This window comes from Mauremys mutica, chromosome 14 (assembly GCF_020497125.1).
Source record: "Mauremys mutica isolate MM-2020 ecotype Southern chromosome 14, ASM2049712v1, whole genome shotgun sequence".
Taxonomy (NCBI): domain Eukaryota; kingdom Metazoa; phylum Chordata; order Testudines; family Geoemydidae; genus Mauremys; species Mauremys mutica.
Genome location: NC_059085.1, coordinates 27,586,673 through 27,604,679, shown reverse-complemented (window position 1 = coordinate 27,604,679; position 18,007 = coordinate 27,586,673). Strand labels below are relative to the sequence as shown.

Sequence of the window (18,007 nt, the reverse complement as noted above, 5' to 3'; positions counted from 1 at the left end):
TCTAGAGATTTAAAAAACGCCACCACCCAGTAAATGTTGAGTTCTTTTTCTTTGCCTTCTCGTATTTGAGCCTTAGGGTGCTGTGATGGGGTGTTTACCCCACACAGTTGCTGAAAAGGGTTAATGTGAGCCTCAGAGGCCAGTTAATATACCTGGTATCCCCTGAAGGGTGGCCAGGCCAAATTAAAGATGAAGCCCAGCTGGGGAGGAGCTGGATGGCTTTTGTAATGAGAGGAAACCCAGAGCAGAAGAGGGAGGGAAAAAACTCTGCAGTCCCTATCTAAGGCTATGCTACACTTAAACCACTACAGCTGCAGTGCTTCAGGGAAGATACCACCTACGCCGGCGGGAGGGATTCTCTCATCAGCATAGGGAATCCATCTCCTCAAGAGGCAGTAGCTAGGTTGACAGAAGTATTCTTCCATTGACCTAGCACTGTCTACACTAGGGCTTAGATCAGTTTAACTACATCTCTTAGGGGTGTGGATTTTTCCACCCCTGAGAGACACGTCAATGCCAGGTAAGTTCCCAGTGTAGATTAGCCCTGAGTAGTAGGCATAGGTGCTGGAACTAGCGGTGTTGGGACCCCCTGGCTTGAAGTGGTTTTCATCATATGCTGGGTTTACAGATTGGTTCAATGGCTCTCAGCACTATAAACATTGTTCCAGCATCCCTGGCAGTAGGTAGTGGAACATGGAGAAATACAGAGAAACCTCTGGTGCTGAGCCTGGACAAAAGAGCAGGATCTGGCCCTCCAGGGAAGAAATCCAGGAAGGCATTCAATCAAAAAGGGACAGCAGGAGGGAGTTTATACCTGGGGAAGGGCCCTGAGGGGAGAGGGCAGTAGCAGTGAAGAAGACTCCTGGAGTAGGCTTGAGAGAGGGGCAGCCAACAAGCAAATGGCTATAGGGATAAATGGGAGTAGAGGATCCAGAGTAGAGGCCAGACTCCAGGGAGGTAATTCGTGAGACTCGGAGTTCTACAAGAGAACAGAGACTTGGGGGAGAACCCACGATAGATTAAAAGTTAAACTCAGTGGAGCTTTCATTGTGGATTGTATTCTGCTTTTGAGTTTGGTTGAAAGACTCCAGGGAGAAGCCCTGACTAGCCTGACAGAAGGGTGGAACGGAAGAGGACCCCGGGAGGAGCAGAAGATGTGTCAATGACCAGTGTCAAGTGGGACACTATCCACGTGGGATGTTTATATCCTGGGAAGGAAAAGACTGTACAGTGGCCTGGCCAGAGGGCTGAGTCACAAGAAGAGAGACCACTGCAGAGCCCAAGTGTCTGTCAGCAGGGGGCGCTGGACGAGGACAGAGCTGCTAGGCCATGACAAGCCAGAAAGGGGTATGCCTCCAGTGAGTCCACACTTCCACAGGTGTACGTGAGTAACATAGTCAAGCTTTTCTCTAGCACCTTCCTTTTTAAAAAGAAGTTGAAATTCTCACCTAAGTAATAGTTTTCAGGAGCTGGGGCTTTCAGTAAAACATCAGCTATTGCGAGAATCTTGATCAAATCACATCTGTGGTTGTACAGCATCTAGCACAATGGGGTCCTGGGCCATGACTAGGGCTCTTAGGCGCTACCACAGAACAAATAGTAAATCAGAACAGTAAGAATTGGCGATGCTGCTGAAGGCTAAACGTTATCTCATTCCTGTAGGCTGCTCCTCCAGGTCAGAGTTGATGTATATGAGCTGGGTAGTGCAAAGTCACTTGCCCTGCTGATGCTCATGTTGTGGATAATTAGAGGCCTTCAGTCTCTAGTAGGATCAATCTGGTGCCATTCATCAGACCTGAATTCACCCCAATACACTATACAATAAATCTGCGTGAGGAAAGTCAGCACTGGGCTTCTAATTCTTTTCTTGTTTAGCATTTTATATTACGTCATGGCAGCAAGTGACAGTGTATATGTGCCAGATATGATCCACTATACCACTAGCTGGTAATAAGCCTGGACTACCTTAACTGCTAAAGAATGACTCTGCTGTTTCTGTATAGATTTTCAGTTTCAGCAGAATATTTTTTCCACTATGCTGACAGCTTTTTTCACCCACGGATTGCAAACTTGGCTGTGTGCCACAATGAGATATTTCAAGAGTTTCGATTTTAATGGGTGGTGTAAATGTTTGCAAAAAGTTGCATGTGGGACCCCCCCAAAGTCTGATCTGCGCTTGTCAGGAGGATTTGAAAATCCCATTTTGAGGATGGGGCACAGGGTTATTCTAATCATCACATCTTTTTTTCATTACAGTGGAGGCCACTCAAAACTGCACTGTGTCCACCTGTCTACTGCAAGGATATAATCACACTGAAATCCCCCAAAAGCAGTTGACATTGTTTTTATTGTGGAACTATTTTATTCAGTCACATATGTATCATGTAGTGCTCCTTTCTTACAGCTCTCAGTGTAAGGCATTACAAAACAATCCTGATGTAGAAATGGGTGCGGAAAGACTCACAGAGAATGTAACCTAATAAAATATAGTGGTTTCCTCACCTGTCAGATGCAATGCAATAGTCAGTGAGTTATTGTATCCAATTGAAGATGAAATTGTCTGGTGTGTGCTTGCAGTAGTTCAGTGCACAGAGTGTATGCTAACACATACAGTGTATGCTAACACATACAACCTGCTTTGTGCAAATGTACAGTTACTTTGTCAGTCCTTTATGCAAGATTATAATCCATATTGTAGTCTCTGACTATTCCAGATCAGAGCAAAAAATTCATTTTGCTCTGAATCAGCCATGTAAATCCAAAGAAGGATTAGGCGCTTAAGGAAATGAATGAGCCAGAGTTGTGTTTTGTGTTACATTTACACAGACAAACACGCCACTGAAGGTCAGTGTTTTGCTCTACTGTGAGAACTGTGCTATGCCACAAATGCTGAAGCAGCAAAGTGCTTTGCTGGAGTATCAGGCGCCTCACCACACCATTTGACCGGAGAAGAGCCTAAATCTAGGGAAGTAATGCTGGTAAGTTTAGTAACCAATAACCACTCTGTAACAGATTGCTATTGTAGAGCAGGCAAGGACATTGCTTCTCTTGACTCAATGTCAACTAAGGAAGCCGTAATTTATTTCTGATGGTGACAGCTGCTACACGGCTTTCTTTGTTATTTGGATGGGGGGGTTGTTTTTTTGGCTTTTATGAAGTTATTTCCAAAGCAAGATATAATACAAAATAAGAGCATAGATCAGGCATGAAAGCAGCGCTGCCCTCTGGGTGCTCTCTGAGAGGAAAGAAACAGAGCCACTGAAATTCAACCGCCTCCATCCCAGCCAGGGCCCACAAATCTCCATGGCCTATGCTGGGGCTAGAAGCTGACAAATCTAAGAGAATCAACTCTCAGCCAGTGGAGCAAGCTCAGCCTTCATGGTGCACTCAGGCTGAAAGCTAGCTTGCTAGGGGTCCAGGAAATCCTTGCACCCACTACAGCACCTCTGAATTTGGTCCTGCATGTTGACCATATTTTTTGCTTCTGTTACAACTGGGATCCCATAAAAAAGAGCAGAAAACAATAGCATGTGTATCCTTTTCACCAGCTTCCTGCCTATGCTACCTTTCGACAAACGATTAACACAGGGCATATTTTCACAGTGCTACCATCGTCTGCTATTTCTATTGGTAGCAAGTTGCTAGACTGTCATGTCTAGGCCAATCGAAAAACCTTCCGAAACTCCGCTGCACTAGTAGCCCTGTGAAAGCAGAACGCTGTGGTGGCTGCGTGGCACCTATAGCAAGGATTTAACTTTAACAATGTCAGTCACTTTAGCCTTTCGAGACCCACAAAAAAACTGAGAATGGAAATGTCAGCTGCCGACAGGAGGAGCTTGAAGCAATTTTATTGCACTGCGTGTTTCTCTGAGACAAGCATTCACTGAAAATATACTGCGTGGCTCTACCGGCCAGATGTCTGAAACTTGCACTTTTATTGCTTTGTTGAGAGCTATGTTGACAGTTTATTTTCCTGTTATTATTGTTGTAAGGCAGCATCTAAGGCCGTAAAGAGCCATGCCTCTTCAAAATGAAGGAGCAGAATTTATTCAGTGCTCTTAACGGATGTTTTACTACAGGGTGAAAAATGTCAAGTCATTTATTCTCCCCTTCTTTTCAGGGAGGAAAAAAAGCAACTTTAAAAAATGCCCCATTCCAATCAGAAGATAAAAAGAAGTGACAATAGCTTCGCCTGGAGCCTGCTCACTCTCTAGCCAAAAGATCTGTAAATCTTCAGCCAAGCAACAGCCTCTTACACAAAAGCATGTCGGTGAAATGAAAGACTCTTGTACTAATAGTGAACATGACCATATAGTATCGGCTGTGGCAGTACTAAGTCAGCTAAAGGCCCAAACCACCTGCTTGGCTGTGTGTGTTGCTGCCCTCCATGCCTGCAGGCGGTGGAGGATCAGCCAGGATCTCCACGGCGGCTCTGATACACATTTTCAGGTTGGATAAAAAGCGCTGTGTGATGTACTGCAGGGAGACAGTCACTTCCCAGGGTATCGTGTGAGCTCATGAGTTTTGCTATCCAATTTGGCATTTTTTCCTACCGCTATTGATTAAAATTATGTTATTGCAATTTGCAAGATTTTAGGGTTACTCCTTTGAGAACCCTGGGCTTGATGCTAAGAGTTGCCAAGCAACTACAACTGACCTAACTGCAGTGGGTGTTGCAGGTGCTCAGGATATGGGGTTCCATACCAATCTCCAATACTAGCACTGCCAATTTAGGGCCAGCTCCTGCTAGCCTCACTCAGGCTGAATGTACTTTGGTCCATAAGCAGGTCCACTGGTTTCAGTGAATTCCCTGAGGGTAAGGTACAGCTTGGTGTGCAGGTGGCAGAATCTGATCCATATGTGTAACATATAGCACAGTGACCAGACCTTTACTGTACAACCTTTAAAGAGCAATTTTTATAGGGCTCAATACTGCCAGGTGCTGAGTGCCTTCAACTTCCATGGGAATAGGCTCTGACCTGGCCTATAGTGCTGTCGGGGTACAAGGGCACTGCTGCTGTCAGTGTCAATGCTGATGACAAAGCCAGGCTGCTGGTTTTGTTGCTGTCAGTATCTTTACTGTTCTAGTCAACTGGGTTATTGACAGCAAACTAATATAATCCTCTGCAGTTCTTCCTAGGCAGACGCCCAAGTTCCTGCACTGGTCGGACATCTCAATGCCATTAGCATTCCCATGCTTGTTGGGACCGCTGACTGTACATGGGAATGTGGACGGGCAGCAACAGAGCGTTAGTACGAAACCAAACAGAGTAAAATGGGGAAATGCGTTCGGGCTTTAATCCTTGTCTTGATTTTATCGTCACTTGCAGAAAACAGGAGCTGATGATGACAAGGTGGGGGGAGGAGGGAGGAAATGGAGCATCAAAGCATCTTTGGTAAAGGCAGCAGGAGTTATCTGACAGGAGACGTGCACAGGAGACTATTGTATCCTATCTGGGACTAGCCTGTGTGGTAGTCAACAATTTACCCTCTGTTTCCTTTATGGGTGTGCAGTACAGTACAGGGGCCTGATGCAAAGTCCACAGAAGTCACATTGAATGGGAAAGACTCCCCTTGACTTCAGTGGGTTTGGATCAGAGATTTGTTGGGAGACCAGTAGAGAATAAGGCTGCATGTCAGAAAACATCTCCTGTCTGGAGTTCATTTAGGGACAACCCTTCCCCCTGGGGTACGACATCGGAGTCAGCCTGCTCATTTGTCATTCTGTTTTCCCTCACAGAGTTAACTCAACAGCTTCACCAAATACCCAGCAATATTTGCTTTTACCCAAATCCCTTGAAGTCTGAGGGAATGGAGACAGCAGCAGCCCAAGCTGAGCAGCCAAGAAAAGTAAATTATCCTTGGGTCAAGTGGAGTGGCCACAGGCAGCAAAGATGCTGATGAATCAGCAGTTCCACAGACCTCTGCCCATGCAGAGAAAAATGTATGTAAACAAACATGAAGATGTACAGAGCCAGCCTGCTCCCTTAGCATTGCTGAGGGATCCCTCCTAGGCGCCATAGTGTACACAATGCTCAGGGGACTCCTCCCACTGGGCTCAGACTGTGAGCTGCTTGGGCCAGACTGTAGCGTTTAGCTCCTGACCTGCAGTGAGTGCAGCATGGAGTAAAACTGCTCCTTTGCTGTGACCCTCCCCAGCCCTTCTCCACACGAGCTGCAGGGATGCCGACAGCAGTCCTTGAACTTCCCTGAGAGCAGGGACTGCCACCCTACTTGTGCTTTGTTTGGGGCCCTCAGAGCTCCTTGTGCCCTCCTCCCTGGCTTCACACAGCTGCGCGAGGGGTAGAGATAATGCAGTCCTTAAAAAGGCAACTCTCCTTCCCATCTTGAGCAAACTAATTGCGCGGTGGGGCTGCATGCTCCCATGTAGCGCACACTGGGGAGCAAGGTGAACCATGCCACAATATGGGGAGCCCCACAACCACCAGACACATGTGAGAATCCTACCCTCCCTGTGATGTCATAGGATAGATAGAGCATAATGCATCTGGCAGTGCACAGAGGGTTTTTTGGTAATAAAATAGACTGTTAATGGCAAAGGCAATAACTGTTGTTCTACTGGTTTACTTAGGTTTCTGTCATTGGCTTGTTCAAAAAAAAAATGTGCAGAGTCAGGGCATGAGCCATTTATGTGCAATGACACCATCACCTCACAGTACAAAATATTCCAAAGCCAGGGTGTGTTTGGGCTGCCTGAGGCAGCAGTAACCTGGCCTCAGATGGCAGCGTGCATGGTTGGAAGTGGAGCCGATGGACAGTGTGGTGGCACCAGTGTGTTATTTGTCTAGAAGCAGCAGTAGGCACAGTGGGTGCTGGACAGGAAAGAAGGCAGCGTGCCTGTGCTATGGGGCTGTCTGCCCCTTTAAGGCCCGGGGCTGGCCAGCCCCATTCAATTAGCTCCACCCTGCCACACCTGGCCAGCGCCTGGGACTGCCCAGCAGTTGGGGGTGTCAGGGAAAGAGTGTGGCGTGACTGGGGGGTAAACCTGGCTGAGGGCAGGAAATTAGTGTGACTGGTCAGAGCTCTCTGTAGAGAGCTGGCTGAGGCGGGGACCCCAGGGGGTGGGGCAGGGTGTCTGGAGGAAAGCCTGTGAGGCTGCTAGGTCTCTTTTAGCAAACGCCTGGGGAAGGAGCCTGCACAAGCCTATGGGCTGCGAGAGGGCCAGGATTTGCCTGGGAATATTGTAGTCCCCTGGAGCTACCGGGCAGTGAAGAGGCCTGTTCCTGCGCTCTAGTGAGAGGGCTGCTGTGGCCAAAGAGGAGAAGGAATGTAGTGTGCCTGGATCCAGTGGTGGAAGACACCTGACTGCAAAGCTTGTGGGAAGGGAAAGGACTAAATGTGACTTTGCTGGGGGGCTTAGTCACTGAAGCAGCCTGGAAGGTTTTGGAGGCTGGATGAAGTTATAGAAGATGGAGGGGAAACTGAGGCAAAACTGCTGCCATGTTCCCCTCTGTTGTGAGCGTGCTCCGGGACAGTGAGCATGGTATCGCCTGTCCCGCAGGTTACTGCAAGAAGGCAGTGCACTTGTCCACAGGACCTACACGCCATGTACAGCCAAAGGAGAGGAGATGGGATGCCACAGAAGCATAATAATGGAGTTCTACTGTGTGGTCTGTGCCTTGTTAGTTGTATTCATAGGCAGCCAGAGCTGGAACAAGGCAGTCTGGAGCTTCAGACACGCCATGGTGTGGGGTTCCCCTGTGACTCTGCAGCAGTGTGTGACAGGGGGCAAGGCAGGGGTGGCAGCCAAAGGAGTCCCCGTACCTAGCTCAGCAGCTGGGGTGTTTCTGCTTGGATCCAGGCCTACTGCACCATTCTTCTGTCGCACACAGGGCCCCCTACTGGGGTGGTGTTCACAGCCCCCCCACACACACACACTTTAGTTGCAATTAGTGTTGCATGGATGTGCATTGGGTCGTTCATCCCTCGCAGAGCTGTTACTTCAGGCTCAGGGAGCCAACCCTGCATCAAGGGCCCTCTGATCATGTTTTTGAACAGCTCTTTGCTAGAAGCTTATTCTGAAAAAAAGAGAACTGCTCTTGTACTGCTCATGCCTGTGGGAGTGCCTAGGCCTCAGGCCTGCCCTGAGTGAGGGTCTCTCTGCATACAGCATTGACCTCCGCTGTGGTGCTGCATAGCCCTGCAGGAATGACTGGTTGGTTTCGATGATTATCACCCTCCAGCCTGCCTGTTGTGGAGTCATCCCAGTGTAGCCCCCGTCTCCACAGAGACCTGAGCACTAGATGTGCTGCTGCATACGCACTGGCTCCCACGGCTGGACCGCTTGCTTAAGGGATGAATGGGCCTTTTCACATCCCTGGCCGTGGGAGCTGTGACAGTGCTTCCAAGGGGATAAATAAACACTGCAGCTGGTCGGCCATCATGTGAAACTGACGTTATTTGCAGCTTAGTCAGTGTCTCTTATGCACTGGCATCATGTAACTCATGACCAGTGCACACAGCCACATGGCTTTTCCCTAGGACACCATTGATGTGAATGGCCAGTAGCTTCAACAGTGATTTACACCAGCTGAGGATCTGGCCTCATGTCTACAGCGCCCCCAGGATACCACTTTGCTGGACCATGTTATACACCCATCAGGATCTCACAAGCAAAGGGTTTTGCTCCTACTGCTGCTTGGGTTTTAGGCCCTGAGGATACCTCTGCTGTAGAATATGTAAGTGAAGGGAAACAAGGAGCTGAACCCCAGAATGTGTATATAGTGTTTGGGATGTTTTCATAAGTGATATATATGGGGTGAGTCACTAGGCTGGATTTTTCAGATGGGTGCATGGGAGTCACACGACTAAAAACTCTGTGACACTGAGATGTTTCTTCACAGAAATAGCTGGAACTTGGGATTTAGAGCCAAACGCTCCTTGAAGCTGCAGGAAGTTAAAGAAAGCTGGATCATGCCATCCCTCTGAAAGCAGCACCCGACCCCCAACCCTGGGGCTGGCCTCTTGTTGAGAAGGGGCTCAGGGTACAGGACACCACAGAGAATCGGAAACTGCAGGAAAGAAGTTGGGATTTATTGTCCAAAATCAAGATAGTTTTTTGTCTTCCAGTGTTTGAGAACCTATTTCTAACAGCATAAATTATCATTTAAATAAAGTTGGCGATTTGGGTTACGCATCAGATCCCCAGCCACACTCAGCAGAAGGGGAGGAGGACTCTCAACCAAGCAGCAGTTTCTGAGAATCATATCACGCCACTCAGAAACGTCACTAACTCAGATAGTTCACAGCTATTTAGTTAAGCCGCATCTTTTAAAAACTACAAACATCTTCACTAAACCTATCACTAGGGTCCAGCTCCTCTGGTGTGCGCCTCTGGCTGATTGTGAGTAGTTGCCTGTTTCATCCGCCACTTGGATGAAAGTGGCTATATTCAACTGCAAGGTATTACAACGAGAACTTTTTGGGACAGTGGGAGTTTGGGGGGTCAGTGAAAGGAGAAAGTGTTTCTACTTTGATTTGAAAGTTCTGATCATATTGACCGATCACCCCACCCCATCACGCTAGTATGGGAGAGCCTCACAATCTTGAATGTATTTATCCTCACATCCTTGTGTGTAAGGTCCTATTATCCTGAGGTTATAGAGGGGGGAACTGAGGCACAGAGAGGCTATGGGACTTGCCCAAGGTGACTGGGTATGTGGACAGTGCACACTAAGCCCAAGCTCTAGCTCAGGTTTGAGCCCAAAGCTCCTTCCATCCACACACACGTTCATCTGACATGGGTCTGCAACATGCAGCTCCTTGCACTCTGTAAGGGGCGAGGGGCAGCCCTAGTCCCTGCTGTGACTCAGGTCCAAACCCTGTCACTTTGCAGCGTGGGCACAAGTCACACAATAGACCCGAGTCTGAAGGTCTGTGTAGTGCAGTATGGACGCAGTAGCACGGTTGTGAGACTTGGGTCCAGCAAGTAAACCCAGGTTTACATTGCAGTGTGGACGCTCAAATCTGGGCTTGGAAACATCAAAGCCACACACCCAGGCCCCACACAGGCTTAGTGCACAGTGTCGACATTCCTACAGAGGAGTGTGGCAGCTTGAGGAATTCAACTCAGGTCTCCCAATTCCCAGCCTAGTATTCTAACCACTGGACATCTTTCCTCTAAATACAACATCAGGTTTGGTTTAGGGGAGTAGTGTGTGTCTACAAGGGGAAAGATTTTTGAATAAATCAAAGAAACAAGAAAAACAAGTCATTCGCCCATTATAATGCATCCAACCCAGAATATACAGTGACATAATCTACCTGCAAGGAATCTGTAATTAATACAAATAATTACCCTTCGCCATGAAGAATCTTAGATGATATTGACTGGTTAATAATCTAGGTGAAACTTTCACCTTGTTTACTGAGTGGCTGATGCTTCCAAATGATAATTAGGGACTAGTTAACTGCAGGATAAATCAACCTTCAGCTAAGATGAATGCTACAACCGCCCTGACTAATTCAGCCACCACAAACAGCTGACAGCTGCAAAGCTTTAAGGTGAGGAGAACGAAGGCAGAGAAAATAAAGGAGCAGGTAGGAAATGTACCTTAGTGCAGTCAGCTGCAAAGAGGTTCCTTATTTTGTTTTTGCAGTAGTCTGCCTCCCCCCACACAGTGTGATTTGCCATAAAAACCTGACTGAGGGGTTGGTGTCCGTAGGACCATAATGAAGGTGTACACAGCTTCTGGCAGACTGTCAGTTCTTCAGTCAGTAATAGTAGGGTTTTCAGAAGTGAGGAGGGGCCTACCGTCCACTGATTTCAGTGGGAGCTAGGTGCCGAGGCACTTTTGAAAATCCCATTATAAGGCTAATTCAAAACTCACTGAAGTCAATGGAAAAACTCCCTTGGCCTCTAGTGGCTTTGGCTCAGCTCCTAAAACTCTGTGGTGCAGTTCCCATCTCTCCCATTGACTTCTTGTGCAATTTTGTCCTCAGGCCACAGTTTTCTAACATGGCCATGCTGGGTGCCCAGACTTTGGGCCTGTTTTTTTTTTTTTTTTTAGAGTTGCTAAGCACCCATAAGTCCCATTGACTTCAGCTGGAGCTGTATGAGCTCAGCAACTCTGCAAATCAGACCCCAGACCAGCACCCAACAACAAGGCACACAAAACCCAAGGCCAATTCTGCAAATGACCTTAACCTTTCTGTTGTACACCAGGTTACTATAGGTTGCTATAGGTTGGGGGGCCATTTGCTATAGGTTGGGGGGCAGCTGATTCCATCCAGACCTGCCCCCACAAGGAAGCAGCCTTCGGTGGCTGCCCCCTGTCACAAAGGCGGGGTGGCCAGGCCAAATTTGAGTGACTAGCATTGCCACTCCATGTGCCCGATTGCAACACCACTTGCTTTTGATGGAAGGGCAGCCAGGCCAAATCTGCCACTCTAGGTCTATGGAGGGGTGGGGGGTGGCAAATTGTACTGAGTGGCCTCTGACACCCTCCTCTCCACCTGCCAGCCAGGAAACAGGAGCAATGAGAGCCTTGGCCAGAGATGAGCATAGAGTGCGCCAGGCCCCAATCCCTGCTAAGGCCAGCCACTAGTTCAATGCCTTCCCCCAGGCCCACTGTCCTCTCTACTGCCTGGGATAGGACTGGTCTGCCACCTGCCTGCCCCCCTGCAGGCTGAGACTGGCCAGCTAACCCCCCATGAGCAGTCGTGGGCTCAGCAGGGAGGCAGAAATGGGGAAGCTGGCACAACTTTGTCTGCCCCCTTCTGCCCTCCTGGAATTTTTCTGAACTAACACCTCTCGTCTCCTGCTCTAATGTGGAGATAACAGTCATTATCTACTTCATGGGGTGCTGTGAGGTTTCTTTAATTAATGCTGGCAAAGCACTTGGAGGCCCTCAGATCTCTAGTGTCACAGGAGTGGTGGTGGTATTGCTACTGCTATTACTAATAATCTTAAACAATGGCTTTACTGAGTCGGGCAAACTCAATATGCCTTGCCAGAGATGAACAGAAAACTAACCTCGATGGCGTGAAAAGTACGTGACTCAGTTACCAGAACCTGCTGTTTACAAGTGGCAGGGAAGAGCATATTTGCTCAAATGAAAAAAAGGTCAAGGCAGAGCCCCATTGCTGTTTGTTAATCAGTAATCTAAAGTACAACACAGCTTTACTGTAACAAACCGAGCCAGGCACCTTCCTCACCGTTGCCATAATTTCAAACTGGGAATGCCAGACTAAAGTAACAATTTAAAAAAAATACGTACTCTCAATTATTGGTCTGTTCACCCTCTCCAGAGGGGGGTAAAAGAACCTCTATGTTCTATGTCATTGTTTAACTTAGCCTAGTATAGGCAACCAAGGAATAAAACATAACTTAGGACGTTGTTTCTTTCATGGGAAGGTCTCTTTTGAAATCAAATTCAGATGCAGTGAGAGCGGGTTCCGTTCCACAACAGCATTGTCTGAAGGCACAGCAGTTCTGAATCTGGCCAATGTACAGCCCCTCCCACTGAATTATTGATATGTAACTTACAAAGCCATCTACACCACCTCTGAACCTGGTCCAGAGGTCTGGAGCCTGGTCGGCAGTTAAAATTCAAACGTGGGCATTAGCGAGCACCTCTCTCTCTCTCTCTCTGTGCGCGCGCGCGCTGTGCCTCCCACCTGGAAATGTGCTCCTTTATTGTCTTCTGCCAAAGAGGTGGATTGTTCACATTGTGGCCTCTGTGCAAGCTGCAGTTAGTATTCACTGGGAAAGATTTTCCAGTTAATGATACACCCAAGCCTCTTAACAAAAAAAGAAATGCTTGCACCAGAGGTCCAGCTAGTCACTGCCTGTCATTTGTAACGCTAATGTTCATGTCCTTCAACTACATTAGAGAGACAAGGTGGGTGAGTTAATATCTTTTATTGGACCAGCTTCTGCTGGTGAGAGAGACAAGCCTTCACGCTTACACAGAAGGCGTCTAGCTCTGAAGCTTGTCTCTCTCACCAACAGAAGCTGGTCTCTCACCCACCTTGTCTCTCTAATATCCTGGGACCAACACAGCTACAGCGACACTGCACACTTCGACTACATTGGCATCTAAAGTACTGCAGCCCACACAACTATTCCTCAGAGTTTATACTATAAGCAAATGAGGGATGTGAAATGTCAGGCAATAGCGTACAGAGAGCCAAAAAACAGACCTATTACTAGGGTCCAGCTCCTCCGGTGTGCGCCTCTGGCTGATTGTGAGTAGTGGCCTGTTTCTCTCACTGACATAAGGCATAGAGGCGGAAGTTACATACACAAACATTTGCAAATTCATCAGTACCCAACGCAGCTCCAGTCATGTAGCAACTTTTGAATCAGAAGCCATAGCGATTACCAAACTACAGGTTTTACCTTTTCCAGGAAAATAATCACCATAGCCAGTGGTGGAGCCCGCAGAAGAAAGCAGTGATGGGGAAGGAAGGAGGATAACAATTCATGATCAGCACACCTCAGAAGGTCAGCTTAGGGTTAGTTCCAATAAGTGCCCTACATTTTGGATATAGACCTGAAACTTGTCAGAATAACTTAAATATTTGAGGTCCCCCACCCAACCCCAAGCTCTGCAACTCTCCCTCATAAGCCCCCTCCTCGCCTTCCCAAGCTGCCCAAGCGTCTGCCTAGCCTCAAGGTAGGGTTACGGGCTTGCTGGTGAATGGCGGCAGGGATTTCACTATATGGCAGCTCGCTTTGGGGTCTGAGCTCCAGAGTGCCCTTTACATTTCAAAGAGGCCAAGGACAAAGGCTCACTGTGCCCTGCTGTACTGGCGTGTACATGTGGGCCAGCCAGTTGTCCACAGATGGCCAGGGAAGAGCCAGCGTTGGCCATCCAGTTGTCCCTGAAGAGGCCACCCCAAAGCTGAAGGTGGGGAGATAGAAGGCTTCGGGCCTCCCTTTAAAAACAATACACCATGACGAAAGTGTGTAGGGGCCATTGAGAGCTCATCACACTGGGCCAGGCTAAGAAGGGAAGAAAGCCCATGTAGCTGGACGTTCACAAACCTCAGGAAGTGGCTTTTCTCCTGGACTCCAGAAGAGGCGGGATTTGGAATCTGTCACTGACTTACTGTCTGCCTAACTGGACACATGCTGGTGTCATTGACATGAGGGTAAGGACCATGGTCAGGGGAAAGCAAGGGCAGCTGGTGCTTTCCTATCAGCTCCAGCTGCACTATTAGCCCCTTAGGACCATTGGCAGCCAGTGCAAATTAAAATGGCTCCCAGGCTGGAGAATAGGCCCAGCACTGCTTATGCAGAGCTAAGGGATTGCCAAGGAGGCCGATGCACCAAACTGTGCTGCGCTGAGGAGTTGGGCCACTGCGTGCTGCTTTAAACATCACTGAGAGGAGAGGTGAAATGCATTCCTACATAGGTCATGAGAACATGACCTATGAAGGAAGGCTGAAAGAATTGGGTTTGTTTAGTTTGGAAAAGAGAAGACTGAGCAGGCCATGATAGCAGTTTTCAGGTATCTAAAAGGGTGTCATAAGGAGGAGGGAGAAAACTTGTTCATCTTAGCCTCTAAGGCTAGAACAAGGATAGAACAAGAAGCAATGTTCTGTTGATGCTCTGGCCAGAGTCAGCTCTGAGGAGTAGCCGGGGTCATGGAGTAGAAGCATCTTAAACTGCAGCAAGGGAGGTTTAGGTTGGACATTAGGAAAAAGTTCCTAACTGTCAGGGTGGTTAAACACTGGAATAAATTGCCTAGGGAGGTTGTGGAATCTCCATCTCTGGCGATATTCAAGAGTGGGTTAGATAAATGTCTATCCGGGATGGTCTAGACAGTATTTGGTCCTGCCATGAGGGCAGGGGACTGGACTCGATGACCTCTCGAGGTCCCTACAATCTATGAATCTCTGTTGCACTGGTGTGCAGTAGGACATGTCAGGGTTACCTGGATGGCAAGCTGAGCAGTGAGTGTGCCTAGCTGGCAGCCTTTGCTGAACATAATGCCACATGTGGCTGCACGTGCTCATTACTCACCATCACTAGCTAGATGTTCAACACCCAGCCCCACCTCTGTGCTATAATGAACACCCAGGCCTGGTGGAAGAAGAAATACTCCTGAACTCTCCCACAACCATCTGTTAATTTTCCCCTAAAGTCATAATTGGTTTTCACTGGATGACACAGCCGATACCATGCACACGTCACCATGAATCAGAACACTGCAGTCACATTGCTGAAGCCTGCAACCTACTACATCGCATGTGAGTTAGCAATGTCAGTGTGCTTAAAGATGAAACTTTGCCTCTGGCACCTATGTTGATGTACGAGGGACGACTCAGACAGTGACAGAATTCTGCATGTGTGTTTTTCCATAATTATTGTGCTTTGCTGCATCTTAGCATTTACTAGTGTATAAATTCAGAATTGGCTATTGCTTGAGTTTTAATGAAATCCTCCGCAGTTGACTTCCTCATCCGTCAGCTTCATAGCCTCAATGGAAGCTGTAAGTATGGCAAGCGTCTACAGGACCACATTTCAATAGCCATGGGCCCAAACTGCAAAATTCAGATCCAGCTTTGAATCAGCACAGCCCCAAGATTTAGAGGCCTTCAAATCCCTGGCTGTGATTCAGGCCTATCTCAAGTTTAGTGTGTATAGGGACCTCACTATTTGGAGGCCAAAACTGGAAGTGCTGATCAGCTGCAATTCCCTGTGCCTTCAGGCCTTGGCCACAGTATAGACAGAAACAGCTGGTATGTTATTTGGTAAACGGGCTTATGCTTGTTTTGACCACAGATATGGTGCATGCGCCCCAGCAGTGTGCAGTGATTAGTGGCTGAGGATAAGAGGAACTGGGTATATAATATTCTGGTGAGAGTGAGTTACAGGTCCCCCGTTGTGCCAAGCTGCAGCAGAGTATTTGGCTCTGTTGCAGCACCAGCGAATGCACTTTAGAATGCACCAGAGGATGCACAGTAGTTCCTGCCTTCAGCTCTGGAAGCCCCATGTGTATTGTTCAAGATGGCAGTGATCACAAGAGCCCAAGTGTGACCTTACTGCAGAGCAGAAGATAAGAAATATGGACTCGGGTTTATCTATGCCAAATTCTGGGATGGGGTTGCCCATTTTTCACCTTGTTCTTTCTCATTCTCTTTTCATTTTTGAGCTCGTCAATGGAAAGAGGGAAGAAAGACGCATCAAATCCTCTCCACATGGTGGTGAGTGTGTAAATATCTGTGTTCTTCCCTCTATTCCTTGCATCCGAGGGCGAGAAGAGAAGGAATCCTTGAAACATTTATGGTGAGTGACTTGGCCTGTGATTTCTGCCTAATATTGTTTGCTATATATATATGTGACTGTTTTCTACTGAGAGTGTGAAGTGAGTTCTGAAGGAACCCGTAAGGTGTGCATGTTGTTGTAGCAGAAGTTGAAATGTAACTTGGAAAGGTTACTGACGCCAGGAGCAGCTGAATGAAAGTTGGGGACAAGTTTTGTACGCAAATGCTGAAAAGCAAAAAAAAAGATATTTTGTGCATTTGATCCAGAGCAGAATTATTTATTTCTGTGATTTTAAAAATAACTTTGTGCAGCAAAAATGGCAAACGGTCGGCCTCTGAGACAAACGTTGTGAACTTTTATGACTTTGTAACGGTTAGAAGATTGACATTTCCTCAGAGAAATAGCCCAATTTGTGCACTTTTTATGGTAAAATATCAGTTTTATTTTTCTGAAAATGTCTTTCATTTTCCTGAGAAAATACAAATTAAGAATGAGAAACATTTTGGTTTTCTGAGCTGCTCCAGGATGATTTTTCACCACTTTTACAAGGACCAAGATTTTAATTTGGGTAGTTCCAGAGGGCACATATTATGTCCTGATGAGTGTTAGAGAGTGGACTCTGGGGAAATTAATTGGTTTTAGGGGTTCTCTGTTTTCTACAGAAAGATTAACAATATACATTTTTCACAGTTGCTTCTTAAATGACCCCTTCCCTAGTTTAGAACATATATTAAGCGGTGCATAAAAACTCCTTTTTTTTAATGCTCAAAGAGATGCATGCACAAGTTGGGTAACAATGAATAGGTGTACAGCCCTGCAAATCTGTAGATATCTACTTTATATCTGCGGATACCCATGGACCATGGACCATGTCTGCAGATTGCGAATCTGATGCAGATACAAATTTTGTATCCCTACAGGACTCTAAAACTGTGATCACTTGTGGGTGAAATAACAAATTTTGTGCCTGCAAATGCCTCTTTGAGAGCAAACTTGGCTACCATTTGGTGCTTCTTTGAAAAATTGACATTAACAGAAATAATCCTTCTCAAAGACTCCTGAAATGGATACTGAGGGCTTGTCTACATGGTGGGATAATGCACGCTACAGGGCTGTGATTTCCTAAAGCACACAAGCATGTTGCATATGAACTGGTTGTTATAGACCCTGCTGGTGTGCATGAGGGAACCTTTAGTGTGCACCAGCAGAGTCTACAAGGACCAATTACTATGTAGTATGTTAGTGCACTTTAGAAATCACCCCCTCAGAGACCACATCACCTCGCTGTGTAGACAAACCCTAACATCTCTCAAAGAGTTTTTAAAAATTTCCCTGTCCAGGCAATGTATTTATAAGGATGTTTTTCTAGGCAGCCTCAGTATGAGCATGGTGTGCTCTACAATGTTGCCATGTTAACGTCTTGTTATTCTTACCAACCATGACAACTACTGTAGAAAAATCAAGTGCAACCTGTTCTAATGTAAACTAATTTCAGACTGCCCCTGGCAATCCCAGCAACCTCACCAAGCCTCTTTTTTGCCAATTTCCCTGCCGCCCTTTTTTTTTTTTAATGAGATGTGTTCTCTGTTTTAAGTCAGGGCATTTCCTCTTCTCCATCTGACAGTACCACCCATTACCGATTCCGAGACATGCTGTGCACCTCCTCCCACGTGTTATAATTAGTAGATTGAAGCTTCAGGGAGGTTTTTCCATGGGAATCAGCCAGTGCAGGATTTAGCCAAAAGCCTATTCAGAAGGGCATCCCCACAT

The 18,007-nt window shown here is 47.1% G+C and overlaps 1 long non-coding RNA gene across 1 annotated transcript; it reads left to right on the top strand.

The window, feature by feature from the left end:
• Positions 1-1,000: 1,000 nt before the first annotated feature.
• Positions 1,001-9,064, top strand: LOC123349604. The gene is made up of 5 exons (XR_006573594.1): positions 1,001-1,384; positions 2,827-2,978; positions 4,121-4,449; positions 5,741-5,944; positions 8,865-9,064. It is a non-coding gene; the product is annotated as an uncharacterized LOC123349604 (long non-coding RNA).
• Positions 9,065-18,007: the final 8,943 nt, after the last annotated feature.